General features: G+C 35.1%; 1 protein-coding gene across 5 annotated transcripts in view; it reads left to right on the top strand.

Annotated features, from left to right (window-relative positions):
* LOC101894381 (SH3 and F-BAR domain-containing protein DDB_G0274695) overlaps window positions 1-15,512 on the top strand; it is a 197,558-nt gene that overhangs the window by 169,033 nt on the left and 13,013 nt on the right. The window contains exon 1 of one of the 5 annotated variants that reach the window (XM_005183911.4): window positions 11,533-12,177. The exons of the other annotated variants lie outside the window; for them this stretch is intronic. The gene's annotated coding sequence lies outside the window, so the exon portion shown is untranslated. Of the gene's footprint in view, window positions 1-11,532; window positions 12,178-15,512 lie in introns of those variants that run through there. 5 annotated transcript variants of the gene reach the window in all.

The following is a 15,512-nucleotide window of genomic DNA, read 5'->3' as shown; positions in this document are numbered from 1 at the left end:
GAATAGCTTATTGATAGCAGGTAGATAGCTCAGCGAGAGCTCATTCTTAGCTAATTTATAGCTCATCGATAGGATTTCGATAGTTCTACAATAGCACTTCGATACAATGTGGATAGTTCGTCAATAGCTTGTTATTAGCATGTGGATAGCTTATAGGGAGTTTGTCGTTGGCTCTTCCTTAGTCCATTGACAGATCGTCAAAATTTCATCGATAGCGCATCCATAACTAATTCATTGCTCTTGTTAATAGATCGTCGATAGCTAATTGATAGCCCATACATAGCTAGTTCATTAAGAGCTTATAAATAGTTCGTCAATAGCTAATCGAAAGGGAATCGATGACTCATCGACAGCTCATATAAAGCTAAAGCGGTAACTTGTCTATAGTTCATCGATAACTCGCCGATAGATCAGTGATAGCTCGATAGGTTATTCCGATCTTTGATAGCTCTTCGATAACTCATAGACAGCCCATCGATAACTTTTTTGTCTCATATCGATAGCTCATCCATATTTTATTGATATCTCGTGGATAGTACGTCTTGCTCATCGAAAACTCATCTATAATTCGTAAAATCTTTGATAGCTAACTGAATCTCATTTAAAACTCGTCGATAGCTCATAGATAGTTTGTCGATACTTCATCCTTAGTTTATTGACAGCTCGTCAATAGATCGTTGTTAGCTCATTGATAGTCCATAGAAAGCTAGTTCATTAAGAATTAATAAATAACTTCAAGAGCTAATCGAAAGGGAGTCGATGACTCATATGTATTTAGATCAGCGATAGCTTGTCGATATATCATTGATAGCTCGATAGGTTATCGTTAATCACTGGTTGGAGTATCAACTAGTCCATTATTGATAGGTCGTCGACAGTTCACGGACAGCTCATCTATAACTTTTTAATATCAGAGCGTCAGGCGATTGCTCATCGACAGTATGATTCGAGAGCTAATCGATAGCCTGTTAATATTACCATTCGAGTGTTTTAACGATACCTCTGGAAATGTCCAAATTACGTCGAAAGTTCATAAATTGCTCGTTCATTGCTTGAAATTTTAGATACGTTCTACGAGGGACGCACGCAGGTTAGGGAGCCTGGGGAAATGGATTTTCCTCCAAAATGTTTATTTTCCGATATTTTTGGTATGTGGTAGGGAAGAGTTATGCTTTTGGTTAGTTGTTTAGATCTATGAATGAAAGACCCATTAATGAAATTTAAAAAAAAAGAGACTGATCATGACAGTTTTTAGCGACAGAATACTATTTACGCGTCTTCTACTTTGAGTAGGGCCTTTTTTATAGAAAGAATATCTGACGTTTTCTTTGGATACCAAAACTTTGACAACTCTTCTAGGAACAGAAGAACTTTCGAAGGTCTAGGTCTAGAGCTTTTAGGGATAGAAGACCTTTCACATTTCTTCTAAGAATAGAGGATTTTTCAAAGGTCTTCTAGAGATAGAAAATCTTTATCGAGTAGAGATTGAAGACTTTCTGCAGTCCTCCTTTACATCAAAAACCATATCCTTTATGGATGTAGGAACTTTCGAAATTTTTCTACAAATATAAGACCTTTGACAAGTCCTCTGGGAATAGAATACCTTTTAAAGTCTTTTAAAGATGTTTAGTTTGAATTAATTTCAAGGACCTCCAGTCAAAAGAAGATCTTGCACAAGTGAAAAAAATCTTACACTGACCTTTGACGAATGGAAAACTTTTCATATGCCTTTCAGGGATTTAAGATCTTTCAAGGAGAGAAAACCTGCGTTCACAGGTTTTCAACGATGTTCTACAGGGTTTCGATAAATAGTAGGCATTTTACAGGTCTCTAATGAATGAAAGATGTTTTGCAGATCTTTTTTTAAATGATAGACAAAAGAAGCCTTTTCAAAAGTCTTCTAGAAAACATTTTTTTCCTCCAGTCTTCCACGAAATGAATTGAAGTCCCTTCATAGGTTTTCTGGAAATAAAATGAACCTTTATTGGTTTTCTACAGATAGTCGACCTTTTAAAGGTATTTTACAATTTTTCTGGTCCTTTATGCCCTCAATCATTTGATAATATGACAATTATATCACCTTTTGACGGGTTTCCAGCTACTCTGGCAACACTTTTGATTTTCTACCTTGCAGATATCACAATGGCGATAATATTTCATTTGCCTTTTTCTCGGAATTCATAATCTGTAATTTTACATTCTTATCTTATTTGATGATCATGCAAAATTATCTTTCCTTTTTTCGCTTGCATCCAACAATATTTTTTTTTTTGAAATCGCATCGTTAAGAATCTGGTACGAGTTGAGAATTGCGTACAATTAAAGTACCATTTAAATATAAACGCATTATTAAATTCTACACAAATCATAGGGGCAAAAGCCAACTAACTCCTCACTCCATTTAACTGCAAGGGAAGCTATTCTTTAGTGGCAAAACAATTGCCATGGCCACGGCCACGGCCACGGCCAAGTACCTGTGAAATTATGGCTATTATTTGAGTAACCTTGAAACTGGCCAATAATTGTCAGTGGGCAATTGAACCCCACTTCCAATAAAATAAGAAAATAATCGCATTGAAGGTAGTTCCATTGCCTTAAGGAGTTGTCGAAGAAGAAGACAAAAGAACAATGCTGCACAGGATATTTTTGCGAAAATTGCTCACTGCTGATGATGTTGTTATTACGCATTCGGAGAGCTACAACTTCATAGCGGGGACAGTTCAATATGCCGAGAATGTTGTACATTATAATCACACATATTTCCAAGGAATGCGAGAGGGAGAGAGAGAGAAAGGGAAACTGGTGTAAAATTGTGAAAAATATATAAAAATGTGATGGTAATGGTAGATTACAAAAATACCCTATTTGAATTAATGGGAAAATTGGATCTCAAAATAAATGGGAAATATTTTGCGGGGGACAAATAGGCCACAATGACATGAGTATTTTTTATATTGCACAGGATTAATCTTCAATTATCGGAGGAATTTTCGAAATTAGGCTTCCGATGTCTAAAGATTTCCTATAAGACATTGAGTTTTATGTGATTTTTTGGTGATAGGGCTGGGTTTTTGGAAATTCGTACTAAAAAGTACTAAATGTACCAAACTTTTTATTGGACAAACGGAATGAGCTAAAATTTTGAACTTCGGAATGAGAATCACTGATGAAGTGTAGGATAGATGTTCCAAAGGGTTTTTGGAAATTCAAAGTTTAAGTTTACGAAAAGTTATAAAATGGTACTAAACTTCTAAAATGGTATTATGTGAACCGATAGAGCTAAACACCTGAGAATCAAGGTTGGAAAATAAGTTTGATATGTGAAAGTGATTTTTGAAATTAGTACTTAGTGTACGAACTATACTAAATGGTATTAAATTTGGAACTATTGGCTTTTGGGGCGAACTAATGAAGCTGGAATTTTGAAATATTGTATTGGACTCCCTATTGGTGGTAAACTTGTGATAAAGAGGTGGTCTCGGAAATGTGTACTAGAAGTGTCAGATCAGTATTTAATTGTACTACATGTGGTACAGCTTGGAATTGGGTGAATAGGCAGTGCTTAAAATCTGAAATAGGTGTTAGGTTCGCCATTAATGTGTAGCCTGGACATCTGCAGGTCGTTTCGGAAATGTGTACCTTAATTGTTCGAAAAGTACAAAATGGTACTGAATTTGATATTAAGTGAAAGGATAGAGATAAAATTCTGAAATTTTATATTCAGATTATTGACGGTATCTGTGTTTTGAGATTTGGGATGAGTTTGGAAATACGTACTATAGTTATTCGAAAAGTACTAAATGGTACCAAATTTGGTATTGAGCGAAGGGATAGGATTGAAATTCTCAAATTTGATACTGAATTGGAATTGAGGTAGTGGAGGTGGTTCTAAAAATGTGTACTATAATTGTTCGAAAAGTACGAAATAGTACTAAATTTGGTATTGGATAAAGTAAATGAGATTTAATCTTGAAATTTGACTAAGGGGAAGATATGGTGGTGATTTTGGAATTGTGTACCATAATTATTCGAAAAGTACTAACTGGTACTAAATTCGATACTGGGTGAAAGGATAGAACTAGAATCATGAAATTTTATATTGAGGTCTCTGTTGGTATCTGGGATTGGGATCTAGTGATGGTTTTGCAAAAATAAGTACTAAATTTAACAAAATTTTGTATTGGATGAAGGGATTGAGCTGAAACCATGAGATTTTATATTGCGATAACTGTTGGAGTCTAGGATTGAGATATAAAACGGGGTTGAACACGAGTGGAGGGATAGAATTTAAATTATGAAATTTCATATTGAGACCACTTTTGGTTTCTAGGGTTTAGGGGAGAGTCTAAGATTGAAATATGAAACGGTTTTGAACATGAGTGGTGGGATAGAATTAAAATTCTGAAATTTCATATTGAGGTCACTTTTGGTTTCTAAGGGTTTACACATGGAGACGTTGAAATAGAGGCGAACAGGAAACCTTGATGTGTTGTGCAAAGGTTTTTCTAATATCCTCCACGGTTAACCTCAAAACGAAATATTTTGAAGACCTTTTGCTACAAGTTTCCTTTTCAAAAAAGAAAAAAACTTGAATATGAATAAAGTGTTACCGAACTTCTGCCAAGTTTTGCATTTTGAGTACTAAGTTGGAATTTTCGTTGCCGATAAAGCGGGCACTTGCTAGTTATAAATAATTACAAGATCTCGGATGAAGTTGATAGATATCGGCCCACCCCTTTTGCTACCTCCCCCACACAGGGTCTCTCATAACTTGCGAACAAACATTGTAAACTTGGTACATATTAATAATTATCTCAAGCAGCTGACGAACAGTTTTCTGCCTTCGTATAGAATGAAATATGGTCTCCTCAGTCCTCTGAGCCATTTCTTTTTTCTATAGAAAAAATCTAGACTAAGTTGTCACCTTCGGCATTTTTTCTATAGAAAAAAAAAATCCGACCTAAGTTGTCGCCTTAGGCATTTTATTGTATTAAAAATATGACCTCGGTAGCTGTCGAAAAAATTTTTTCCACAGTAAGAAATCTGGCTTCATTTGTTGCCTGGTCATATTTTCTATAGAAAAAAAATCCGGCCCGATCTTCACGAAATCGGATAATATTTAGTGGGTGAAATAGGCCACAACATTTGTGTTAAATAAAAGTTAAATTTTCCATTAAACTGCGAATATGTTTAATCCCGGCGAAATTGCAAATAGACGAAAGGGTCAATTCTGACCGGTGCCAATGCTAATAGTAATACATACAATGTGTATATACAAAGGAAGGGGATGTTAGCTAGAATGCTTATATCTCAAGAATGGCCGGACCGATTTTGACAAATTTTGTCAATTCAGAATGCCCTCTTGGCCTAAAAGCATAAAATCTAAAAAAATCGCATAAAAAAATGTCTGTTTTGATGTTAATATAGAGTTTGTAGTATTTTGTGACATTTTTTTTATTTTTCATATTTTTTATCGCATGCGATTATTTCAATTTGACTTATAATATTGAAGTATATATTTTGTAATATTTTTTCAATTTACAACACAGGTTGGGATTACTATATTCAGATTGAAATTATCGTCCGATCCTCACGAAAATTTTCACAAGGTTAGGGTTAAGCTCAGAAGGGCTAGGCCTATTGTTTTCAAAAATATCTAATATCTGGACAGTGCTCTTTGACATAATTTCAAAAGCGATAAAGCTTCTTATATATTGTAGTGTTGTAGGGTATCACATGGTCGGCCCCGCACGACTATAGCCTTTGCTTACTTGTTTTTTAATAATTTATTGCTTTTCGGTGGCAGTTACTTTATAGAAATGTCCATGTTGAAATAAGGGGTTATAGTGTTAGTTTGTAACTACTTATCGGTGAACAAAATAATACTTGATAAACCCATTATTTGGTAATGAGATTATTTGCGAGCAAAACTGAGTATATAAAATAAAGTAATCATATTTTTTCTTGACATCCCTATTATTTTGTGATTTAACCCCCGATATACCATTCCAGTGGTAACCAATGGGAATGGAGAAATGAAAAGAAAGTCAACACCCTTTCAGACAAAAGAAACAATGAACAGCCCATTAGGGATGCCTATATGTGAGGACATGCATTAAGACTATTAGAAAAAGAAAATAACAAACTCCTTAAAAAGTCAAGTAGGAATTCAACGGAGAGAGAGGGAGAGAGGGAGAGGAAAAAGGCGAATGCAACACCAAAGCAATGTTGCAACTCGCCTTTCTTTTTCAACAAAACACAACAACAAGTTATATGTGTATGCCTAGCTGAAGTAGCATAAGAATTAATAAATGGAAAAATCTTAAGGTGCAATTATGGAGAAGGGCAGTTATCATGTGCATTTATAAGGAGTTCTTTCGAACCGACATTGCTTGCCAAAAGAGATACCCTTCATCTGTGGCTGCAAGTTTCGCAAACAAAAACACCACTGAAAACAACGATGACATTTTTCCTGTTGCTCTTGCACTTTATCAGGTTGACTGACTGGCTTGCTGCCCGGCTAGTTGATTTGGTCTGAGCCAAAAGGTGGTAATTTAAACAAAAATCACGTACGCGTAATTTTAACGCCATAAAAGAAATAGGAGAAACAAAAACAACCAACTCCGCCAATAAGGCAAAAGCAAGTGAGCTATGCCGAGAATGCCTTACATTATGTCTTGCCTTAAGAGGATGCAGCATAAACACTGAATGAAATAGACAAATAAAATTATTATGTTCCTGCATAAATGGGGAATGAGGACTATCCTGCCCTGGGGAGCTAAACTGAAAAAAACTCCTTCTTCTGCCAGTCCATTTTAATAATTAGAGTTTATTTTTAAATACATCACGGCAGGGTTTTTAATACATCCTTTGAATATGCTATGGTGTCCTTATTACAAGGAATACCCAACGAATGGTACTTCATGTAAACAACATTCACTCAAAACGAAAGGATTCTATTTTTAGACTCAAATAGAGAAATACCCTCGGCATGTGCTGGAGGTGTTTTGAATGGATGAAATTTAAAAAGGATATAACACAATACAACAAAAAAATACTGTAACGGTCGACAGCCTTTGTTAGGGTTGGGTGAGGGCAAGGGAAAACGTCCTAACGTTTTCCAGACCAATGAGGACCATTTTGTGTAAAAAACAGAGTTTAATATTTATACCCTCCATCCCATCCGTTGCAACACCTCGAAATATATTCATGATCAGCATAAAATGTCCGTGACCTCTGTCTGCCCGTCTATGAAAATCACTCGAGCTTCCGAATGAAGTGATGTAGTTTGATAAAATTTTACTCAGATGTGTGTTAGGTCTGCAGGATATTTGATATTGAAAATGGGCTACATAAAATGTCCGAGACCTCTGTCTGCCCGTCTATGGGAATCACTCGAGCTTCCGAATGATGTGATGTACAGGGTTGCCCATATTCGACGGACCTTTGGGCCCTTTGGGCCCATTCCAATCGACGAGGCTTGTCCGCAGGTAACATTCTTTGAGTCAATTGAATTTTCTACGGGAACAAATGCAAATCAATGCGAATAATCCGTTGTAAAGTGGACCGAGCCATGTCCAAATGCTGAGAACGGCGTTTTTGGAATGTTCTTGGGGACCTCTCAACACTGGCTCAACACTTGGTTCATGGTAAAAATCTGCTTGGATGATGCTTCAAACGCGGTATGTCATTAAGCGATGTGACATCTCTGTCAAAAGTTATGGCGTTGCCAGATGGGTCCGTCGAATATGGACAACCCTGCAGGTTAATAAAAGTTTACTCAGATGTGTGTTAGGTCTGCAGGATTTTTGGTATTGAAAATGGGCTACATAAAATGTCCGAGACCTCTGTCTGCTCGTCTGTGAAAATTACTCGAGCTTCCGAATGAAGTGATGTAGGTTAATAAAAGTTTACTGAGATGTGTGTTAGGTCTGCAAGATTTTCGGTATTGAAAATGGACAATATAGGTGGCAATTGTTTTACTAATATCCTTGAAATTTTGCACGAGGATCAATCTTGGTATGTAGGTGTTTTTGGAAATTCGTACTAAAAGTGTACCTGAAATTGAACAAACGGAATGAACTAGAATTCGGAAATTTGGAATGAGCGTCACTAATGGAGTGCAGAGTAAATGTACCAGAGAGTTCTTCGAAGGTTACGAAAAATTATATCATGGTACAAAACTTCTAAAATTGTGTCATTTGGTATTATGTGAACGCATAGAGCTAAAAACTTCAAAATTAGTATAAGAATCAAGGTTAGAAAGTTAGTTTGATATATGAAGGGGCCTTCGGAAGTGTATACTAAGTATTCGAACTGTACTAAATGGTATCACAATTGGAACAGTTTGGTTTAGGATAAATAGAAGAAGCTGGAATTTTGAAATTTTGTATTTGAGTCGCTGTTGGTGATAAGTTCGTAATAAAGAAGTGGGTTTGGAAATTTGTACTACAAGTGCATGAAAAGTACTAAATACAGTACTGTATTTGGTACAATTTGGTATTGGGTGAACAAACGGTGTTTGAAATCTGAAATTAGGGTCTCTGTGCATGTGTCGCCTCTACATATAGAGGTGGTTTCGGGAATGTGTACTATAATTGTACTAAAAGTACTAAATGGTACATTATTTGATATTGGGTGAAAGGATAGAGATAATGTGTTAATCTTTTGTGAAGAAGATACGAGAAGGAGTTTGTCGATATTTATCATCTTCGCACTAGCTTTTGTCTTGGAATAAAGAGAATCGGATGCATATTTCGCATTTTAAGAGCATTTTGGTTATTCAAAATTTAGACGCCTTTGAAGAAGGGTTGGCCGATATCTACCATTTTCACACCAGATCTTGTGTTAGTAGAAATATTAAAGTGTGCAAAGTTTAGAGAGTATCAGATGCTTATTTCGAACTTTATGAGCATTTAAGATATTCAAAATGTAGACCCCTTTATGGGAGAGGTACCATAAGGAGTGGTCCAATATATTTCATCTTCACACCAAATCTAGAGTTGGAGAAAATAATTGGATGTGAGAAATTTGAAGAGATTTGGAAGGTTTATTTCGCATTTAAGGCATTGACAATTATTAAAAAATTTAGACCCCTTTGTGGGGGAGGTACCATAAGGAGTGGTCCAATATATTCCATCTACACACCAGATCTAGATTTGGAGGAAATATTGGAATGTCCCGAGTATGAAAGTAATCGGATGCTTATTTCGCATTTTATGGGAGTTATAATAATTCAAACATTTTTTAACTCTTGCGGTGGAAGTACTTGATGGAGTGGCCAATCTTCACAAAAAGACTGGTGTTGGTAGAAATTTTGTGAAATTATAGCAGTCTTTACTATTTATATCTTACACAGTTTCGTTTTTGACATGGAAGAAAGATAAATGGCGCCCAATCAAATTTGTACGATTTTATGGAAGTATTGCAGAATATTTCTATATAAAACACCGCGATGGCAACTATTAAAGTATGGAGTACTCTTTATTACTTTAAAATTTATTTTTAACTTAATTTATTACATTCAATATGTGGAAAATCTGAATTCGATTTTTTATAAGACACCTATAAATCCCCCAAAAAAAGATCTCTAGTACATCCCTATTTATGGAAGGCCTTGAGCAAGGTCCGTGACCACTTAACGGTTGAAGAAGTAGAGAAAGGTGCAACGGGCTTCAATTCCTTCTGTCTATGTCTAAATTTAGACCAAATCGGAAACTTCCTTCGAAAGAAACCTTGCGTACCAACCAGATATACATACGGACGGACGCACACCGCTAAATCGACTCCAACCTACGGTCTATATCCTATCTAGCCATATGCTGAATGTATAAAAAATTTTAAAAAATATTTTTTCAAGGGCCACTTATAAACGGGGATTTTTAAAAATATTTTTTCATGGGCCACTGACAAACCTGGATTTTTTAAAAATATTTTTTCAAAGGACATATATAAATAAGATTTTTTTAAAAATATTTTTTCAAGGGTCACTTACAAACGTGGATTTTTTAAAATTATTTTTTCAAATGACATATATAAATAAGATTTTTTTAAAAATATTTTTTCAAGGGCCACTTACAAACTTGGATTTTTTAAAAATATTTTTTCAATGGCCACAGACGAACGTGGATTTTTTTAAAAATATTTTTCCAAAGGCCACATACGAACGTGGATTTTTTTAAAAATATTTTTTCAAGGGCCACTTACAAACGTGGATTTTTTAAAAATATTTTTTTAAGGGCCACATACGAACGTGGATTTTTTAAAAATTATTTTTAAAGGAAATATACAAACTTAGATTTTTTTAAAAAATATTTTTACAAGGTACACTTATAAATGGGGATTTTTAAAAATATTTTTTCAAGAGCCACATAGGAACGTGGATTTTTAAAAATTATTTTAAAGGACATATATAAACTTAGATTTTTTTTAAAAATATTTTTACAAGGTACACTTATAAATGGGGATTTGTAAAAATATTTTTTCAAGGTACACTTATAAATGGGGATTTTTAAAAATATTTTTTGAAAGTCATCAATAAACGTGAATTTTTCAAAAATATTGTTTCAAGGGCAACTTATAAACGTGGATTTTTTAAAAATATTTTTTCAATGGTCATCAATAAACGTGGATTTTTAAAAAATATTTTTTCAATGGTCATCAATAAACGTGGATTTTTAAAAAATATTGCTATAAAGGATACTTATAAACCTGAATTTTTCAAAAATATTGCTTTAAAGGATACTTATAAACCTGAATTTTTCAAAAATATTGTTTCAGGCGCCACCTATAAAAGTGGATTTTTTAAAAATATTTTTTCAAATGACATCAATTAAAGTGGATTTTGGATTTTTTTAAAATATTTTTTTCTAAAGTCACTTTTAGGTGATTCCTAAAATCATTAACAAAACTCGTCTACAGTTTTCCTTAAGAAAAACGCTCGGTTTTTTCTCCAAAAAAAACTCATAATTTTTTCTCTTGAAAATATTTTCAATTTTTCCGCACAAAAACTGGCTAAGAAGCAAACTCCAATAATCTTGTTCATAATTTAAACATAACTTTTTGTTTTTGTTGTTGTTTTTATTGTTATTTAACTAGTTGTCGTTAATAATACTGTAATTTAGAGAACCGAAGAAAAAAGAAACCCCCATTGTAATTCAATGCATCATCACACGCGCCACAAAAAACTCAAATGTCTTTATGGTCCAACTGCAACGGCATCAGCGCTTGGCGAAGAAGCGGCAATGGCACAGCAAAGACCGGCTGCCCTCCCCTTAAGGCTTCGCATCCAATACCATGCCATGACAATTATCTATTGTGTGATTATCGAGGTATTTACTTTTTGTCTGCTGTTCTTCAATGATTTGAAGAAACTGGCTGGCTGGAATAATTGAAACCACAGATGTCGCTGTCGTGGCGGTGGCGCGGCGACCACAACAGCATTACTCAAATCCCCAGAATCGTACAACCTAACTACCCAACGACCCTGTTTCGTTTTGCGTTTTTTTTTTTTTTTTTTTTTGATTTGTGTTTTTTTTTTTTCGATTTTGTAAACCGCTTAAATAACAAGCAACGAGCTTTACCACCTCCTCCCATTCATACTTTGGTACAAGTGATTTGGGCGACCTGCATTCACTTGGTGTTTTTTTGTGCAACCGCCAGCCACTTCACTGCCTTCTTATGTTGATGTCTCCCCCTCCCCACCATCGTTGTCTTCGACGTCGTCGTGTGGTCGTCATTGCATTTGAATGCAACAAATGCAGAGAAGTCTTCGAACTTATGTATCGATCGATTTGAGGCTGCTTGCTATCAATGACAAACACAGCCGACCAGCAACCAAATCACCCACCTGTGCCTCAAATGCCATTCCACCTTAAAAGCGACGAACTGGCTGGCTGACTGGCTGGCCTCTTTCCCAAAACGCCTTAACCTCTTGGGGTAGATTTATGCCCAGGAATTTAGTTCAGCGCTCTGTGAAGGTGGGCAAAACAACAACCTCCTCTACATTCTTCCTCCACTGAAGAGGAGCCCCATTCATTGTTCCGAGGAAAATCAGCTTTCAGATGAGGCAACTAGAAATGTTCCACATTTTTTTTCTTCAAAACTGAAACACCCACTCTCCTTCCATCCCGCGCGTGCACACACACACTCAGACACGCGTGTGTGGCTTTTGGTCAGGTGGGTCTCTTTTTCAAGTTTTGTTGTTCTTAAGCATGCGTTTTGTGTCATGTTCGGTTCAGAGCTTGTTTCGTTTTTTTTTTCACTTGGCTTCCATAGATTTTTTTCTGGCATGATTTACTTGCATCCTCTTTACATTTTTTTTTTGAATGGCTTTGATGACTACTCAGGTATCATGCCTAACACTCCAGGGTTTCCCATTTTCGGAATGATTTTAGAAAAAGAAAGACCTATTTAGCAACTAATGTTGCATGGCATGCGTTAGCCGCTAAAAAGACCGTTTTATGACCCTTTCATTCATAAGCGGGTGTATGCTGCCATTTTAATGAATGGATTTCCCCCGCACTAAGAGAAAAAGAGGTAGAAAGACAGAGATTTCTAGGCATTAACGCTGATTGTATGGCTAATAGTCGGCACTCATAGACAACTAGAATCACCCGACATCAAACAATAATTCCAAATGACATGAGTACTAATGGCTGGCAACACACATTAAGCCACGTGAGCTGCTTAAATGACAAAGAAAACAAAGGTTCCTCAATAGATGCCAGTGCGGAGTCTTAGCTACTTTAGAGAATAACATAATAAAGAACAGAAAAAAATAGAGATTAAATCTGACCCAATTGTTAGTTGTGGGTGGTCAAAACGTAAATATCGATTGGTGGAAGAAAGTTTCCATCATAGATACTTCAAATGAGAGAAAGAGAGGAAGAAATATAAAGAGAGAGAGAGAGGAAGTAGAAGATTAATGTTTGCCAACATTTTGGCGCCCAATCGTTTTTGATTTGAAAAGAAAAAGGATAATGGCGCCCAATCCATTTCAAGTAATATGAAAAATCTGAAAAATATATGCTTCACAAGAGACAATTAGAGGATTAAATAGAGAGAGAATTGTAGGATTATAACGTTTTTGTTTGTCAAATTTGGAGACTAGCGAAAAAAAGAAATGGCGCCCAATCAAATTCAGGTAATAAAGAGAGAGAGAGAGTAAGGACGTAGGAGACTAACATTAACTTTGTCAACAATCGGTGCCTAATACTTTTGGATATGAAAAAATTAAATGGCGCGCAATCAAATTTGTCCAATTTTGCAGAAGTACTGAATTCTTTATTATGCACTATCGCAAGGAGAGAGAATCGTAGAGATTAACATTTTTTTAAATTTGACACCTAATATTTTTATAAATGAAAAATAAAAATGGCGCCCAAACAAATTTCTATATATATATATATTTTTTTTTTTTTTGGCAATCTTTATGAATTATCAGAGAGAGAGAGAGAGAGAATAGTAGGACATAAACGAGAAATATAGGAAATGGAGCCCAATCAAATTTAGGTAATTTTCTAGAAGTACTACATCCTTTGCCCTCTACTCTCCATCAGATTGAGCAAGAAGGTGCAAAGGAGCGTGAGAATAGTTTAACAAAAATAATGTTTATTATAATTTCGGCAAAATTTGCTTCTGAAATGAAAAATAGAAAATGGCGCCCAATGAAATGCAGCCTTTACTAAGATATTTATGTTTTTTTTCAAAACCCTGAAAGAAGAGCAATGGCGTCTAATCAAATGTTAATTATTTTATGGAAGTGCTACAGAATATTTCTATCAAAAACCCGTGATAGCAACTATTAAACGGTGTAGCACTCTAATATGATTGTTATTACTGTTTTTCGATTTTTAAAGTATAACTTCTACTTAAGTCCAAAAGTATTATATCCCCAAATTGTGGGAAGAAAAATAATTCACTGAGAAAGTATGCGGATGGTCAATCAGTATCAAACTTCTTTCCATGCTAAAACCGAAATGCTAAAATTCCACTTATTTGATCGGATATTATGGACAAAACGTTTTTTAAATCGAAAATTAGAAGATACTGTACCTGTATGTGGGATATACAAAAACGCCGTTCTCAGCAGTTGGGCATGGCTCGGTCCACTTTACAACGGATTATTCGCATTGATTTGCATTTGTTTCCGTACAATATTCAATTGACGCAAAGAATGTTGCCTGTGGACAAGCCTCGTCGATTGGAATCGGCCCAAAGGGCCCAAATGTCCGTCGAATATGGGCAACCCTGTATATAGAAAATGTTCGAAAATGTACCAACTCTAATTACCAAATTTAAAACAAATCCGATAAAAATGTAGCTAAAATGACTAAATTACCAAATATCAGGATGTATCGTTTTTATATGGGGGCTACATGAGAACGTGAATCATTATATACACTACTTAGCCGCTGAAGTTAGAACCTGTTTCAACCTTTAAATACCAAATTTGGGACAATTCCGTCAAATAAAGTGGCTATCATTATCAAAATAACGAAAATCGGGAGGTACAGTTACATAGGGGCTATCCCAAAACATTGTACCGGAGTTATGACCCATTATGACCAACAAATACCAATTTTTAGACAAATTCGTGGGAAAATGTTGAAGATCTACGTCAAATAATGTGGGCTGTATCGTGATTTCAACAGACAGACAGATGGACATCGTTAAATCGACTTAGAATTTTATGCTGATCATATATATATATACATTATGGGGTCTACGACGAATATTTAGGAATATTACAAACTGAATGACAATTTAATATGGGACCTGAGTAATCAAAAGATTAAAAAAATTTTTTGCACATTTTATGTGGAAATTATATAGGATGTTGGGCGCCATTAAATATTTTTTTTTATTTGTGGCTAAGTCCCTGAACCCTGGATTCAGGTTTTGGACCCTGGAATCCTCCAAAGATTTCAAGAAGATTTCCTATGTTTAGAAGACCTTGAGAAGATTTTCTCAAGATGATATTTTATAAATACCCATCGAATTTGAAGAATATATCATATATACAGGAGACCTGGAGAATGTCTTCTATCTGCAGAAGATGTGAAAAAGTTCGTTACCTTAAAAAAAATTGTAAAGAAAATCTTCTATCCTCAAAAGGTCTGAAGAAGGTTTCTATATTTTTAGGTTAGATTTCTATGGGAGACTATGAGAAAGTGTTATATCTTTGGAATGCCCAGAAAAGTTATTCTAGTTCTAGAATACCTTGAAAAGGCTATTTGTCTATAGAAACCCTGAAAAAGCTCTTATAACAATAGACGATCTGAAATAGGCATTCGAAATAAAGGAAGCCTAGAGAATGTCTTGTTTCTAATGGATCCCTGGAGTAGGATTTCTAAGCATAAAATATAATCTTATATGTAGAAGACCTGAAGAAGATTATGATTGAAAATGGTTGTTACCTATATTGAAGGTGTTTAATTCAAAAATAAACCTAGATAAGGTCATTTTTTTCTATAGAAGTCCTGAGAAAGTTTTTCAGATCCCAGAAAAAA

Source organism: Musca domestica, unplaced genomic scaffold, assembly GCF_030504385.1.
Source record: "Musca domestica strain aabys unplaced genomic scaffold, Musca_domestica.polishedcontigs.V.1.1 60, whole genome shotgun sequence".
NCBI classification, from domain to species: Eukaryota; Metazoa; Arthropoda; class Insecta; order Diptera; family Muscidae; genus Musca; species Musca domestica.
Note: the sequence above shows the minus strand (reverse complement) of the source record. Positions and strands in the feature narration are given on the sequence as shown.